This window comes from Crocuta crocuta, unplaced genomic scaffold (genome assembly GCF_008692635.1).
Source record: "Crocuta crocuta isolate KB4526 unplaced genomic scaffold, BGI_CrCroc_1.0 scaffold531, whole genome shotgun sequence".
NCBI classification, from domain to species: domain Eukaryota; kingdom Metazoa; phylum Chordata; class Mammalia; order Carnivora; family Hyaenidae; genus Crocuta; species Crocuta crocuta.
Window position 1 is genome coordinate 2,983,670 of NW_027531997.1, and position 3,662 is coordinate 2,987,331.

Below are 3,662 nucleotides of genomic sequence, written 5' to 3' on the forward strand. Positions count from 1 at the left end.
TGATTGTGGTATAGATAGCTCCTATGGAGGGACCATTCTGTGTTGTTCAAGGCCACCCAGCCCTTCCAACAATTTTATAAGCACAACATTTCCTGTATTAACAATCTCTTTCTATTCAAAATAACTAGAGTGATTTGTTTTCTAGATGGATACCTCCCATCACCATTTCTGAAGTTCTGCATGATTCATTATGTCACGTACGTGAAAGAAAACTTCTGAGCATCTTAATTTCAGTATTTTATTAAGAATTGTGCTTTCTTCCTATTTCATATTCCATGAACCAGTTTTCTAAATGTGATTGTATTTTACCTAGGGTGGCCTCAAGTAGGTAGCATGAGAACTTGTATATGTAAATCTCTGTTTTTTTGAGCTTTGTTGCCTTGCTCAAAGGCAACTATTTTAATATTGTTAATATGATAAAAGCATCTTGGAGAGGATCAGAAGAAAACTGAAAACAGTTACAAAAATACAAAAAACTAGGGGTATCTGGGTGGCTCAGTCAGTTGAGCATCTGAATCTTGATTTTGGCTCAAGTCGTGATCTCATGGTTCATGGGTTCTAACCTTGCACTGGGGTCTGCACTGACAGTGCAGAGCCTGCTTGGGATTCTCCTTCTCCCTCTGTCTCTGCCTTTCTCTCTTTCTCTCTCTCTCACTGTCTCAAAATAAAAAGGAAATACTAAAAAGTATAACCAGCAAACAATGAAGGAGAGAGATATAGGAAGACAAAAATAAAGAATTGGATTATTATCATCATTTCAGTATGGCTAGTGCCCTTCCACTTTATTCACAAATCAATGCAGTTAAATGTCGGAGAAGAGTTTCTTCAACAGGAAGCCTACCTAAGCTATTTGCCTCCTGCTCATGTCATTTATGTCCATGATAAAATGAACAGTGATCAGAATGTCAGTCTGTGCACAAAGTCTTTTTTGAACATCTGATGTTTTGCACATGCAACTTCATGCTCAATTAAGCCTGCAACCGTGTGTACAGCATCCTGTTGCAAATTGCACTCAACTGCTCGGATTGCTCTTTTGAAAGCTATTTCCATTTCTTTCCATGTGAGACTTCACCTTATACCATGCCAAGATGCATTCTTAGAAATTTTCTCTCCACAACCTTGGCGGTAGTTTTACAGGACCAGGGGAATGTGCACCAGTTTTCTCGGAGGGGAGGACCAAACAATGCAAGTATGCAGGTTAGGCAGAACAGAGCCTAATGAGTTAAATTCTTTTTCAAGAGAGCTTACTTGTTATGCCTCTACAAGAGCCTTCATAATGGCAGGCAAATAAACTCACTCAAAATCCTTGACAAAAAGAATGCCACAATAGCTCAGAATGGATGGATGAAATGTTTAAAAGCCTTTTATTAGAATTCTGCAAATTGGGAACACTTCTGTGAGCAAACCTTCCAAAGAAGGAATTTTTCATCTGACTGCTAGAGTAAGAACAACAGCGTGAGATTCACTCTGTGTATAGTCACAACGAGATGCCCTTTGATAATCTGGAGGCCTTATGGTCGCTTTGCCTATTTTATCTTTGATCTATTTTAGCCCTGATTGGGCCCTGCTCTAATCGAGTCCAGCTAGTTAGCTAACAAGGAAAGCTGACTACACAAGAATCTGACAAACCTTCATAAAAATTCCAGCTTCTGCCACTTATGTGGATGGCGCTGGGTAGGTTACTTATGCTCTCAGAACTTCAGTTTGCCCCTACTGTATGATGAAAATAATGAAAGCACTTATTTCACTGGGTTGTTTTGTGGATTAAATGAGGGCAAACGTCTATAAAAAGCCCCCAGCACAGTGACTGGCATTGTAGCGAAATCTAATTAAAGTGAATTTTTTCCCTCCCATTTTCGCTTAACTGATTTAGCCACCCAGTCGCCCCTTTTTCCCTCCCATTTTCGAAAAAGAAAAGGGACATCACCTTCAGTCTGTGATACGTGATTAGCTACAAGCCTTTGGGGGTGCTGCTTGGAGATATTTATTGTGTGATGCAAATTTGTACGATGAAGTATCTTTAATCAGAATCAGGTAGTTGATTTGAACCCGAGAGCAGGGGAAGCTAATCACCAGAAAGATAGGAGACATATACACACTTCAGTGCACGAGGTGGAATTTTCGAGGAATGTCATTGTTTTCACCTATTTTCAAATGAAGACAAAGAATCTCTGTGAATGTGAATCTATCCGCTGTTGTGGCACCAACTAATTCTCAATCCTAAAATTCATTTAATGACCATAAAATTTTTATAAGACAGGTGCAGAAGTCTGCGTGGGAGCGCTTTCCCTTAACTCACTTTTTTTGGTTCACTTTCTCGTCCAATATTTCTAGCTCAGGTACTGAGAAGTATTTATTAAAGACCATCCACGGTTTCAAATCACCTCCGTAGGTGTCGCAAATTATACTTTCCACTGTAATAAAGGAGAGATTTGGTCACAAATCACTCCTCGGAAACACATTTTTATGGATTCTAAACTAATTAAGTCAGACAGCCTCACCATCAGCACAGATTCATAGAGGAGGGAGACACTTCTTCAAAGACAAAGCAGTTCTTCAAATTTAAAACTGAGTTAAAAACCCAAAAGTTACCATATCAGAGTGATTGGACCAGATAAAGTACTCAAGTGGAAAGGACCTAAGACGGAGTGATTAGAAGGACTGGGTTCTAAATCCATGGTAGTAAACTCATATGCCTGCAGAGGCCAGCAAAATATGTAAATGAGCGGGCTGGGTCACATGCATGGTCACAGTAAATGGTGGAACTGACAGTCTGTCTGATGGAATGGTAGTTACTTGGCTCCAACCAATTGTTGCAGTGTGTGAGTGCAGTCCAGTATTTCAGTATGTTCCAATATTTAAGAAAACCTGGGCATCTAGATTTTTCTATGAATTCTCACAATTTTTACATATTGAAAAACCATTCAATTCTTATTATGACCTTATGTGGAACCTAACAAAACACATCTTCTGGGTTGGCCACAATGTGGACTACATCCCTGGATCCTGTTGAATCATCAATGAGTTTTGCTATCCTTGGATAGTCATCTAAGTTCTTTGTGCCCCAATTTTCTTATTTTATGCGTATGGGAGGTTAGGGACAGGAGAACTCTGACCTGTTTTGTAAATAAAGTTTTATTGGAACACAGCCACACTTATTTGTTTACATATCGTCTATGACTTCTGCCATGCTACAACAAAGATTTGAGTAGTTGTGATGGGGATCATATGACGTACAAAGTCTCAAATAGTTAATATCTAGCCTTTTGTGGAAAAAACTTTACTGACCCCAGGGATAGATGTTTGGTGCTTTCATTTATTAAAAGTGTTGCTGAAAGTGAAAGTAGCATGTTCTTAAAAAGTTCACACATTGCTATTTCTCAAAAAGAAAGATTAAGAAAATAATTATACTGAGGCGCCTGGGTGGCTTACTCAGTTAAGCGTCTGACTTCTGCTCAGGTCATGTTGTTACAGTTTGTGGGTTCGAGCCCTGCGTCGAGCTCTGTGCTGACAGCTCAGAGCCTGAAGCCGTCTTCAGATTCTGTGTTCCCCTCCCCCTGTCTTGTGCACACGTGCTCTCTCTCTCTCTCTAAAATAAATAAATAAATAAATAAACATTTAAAAAAAGAAAGAAAATAGTTGTATTATTGGACCCAATTGGT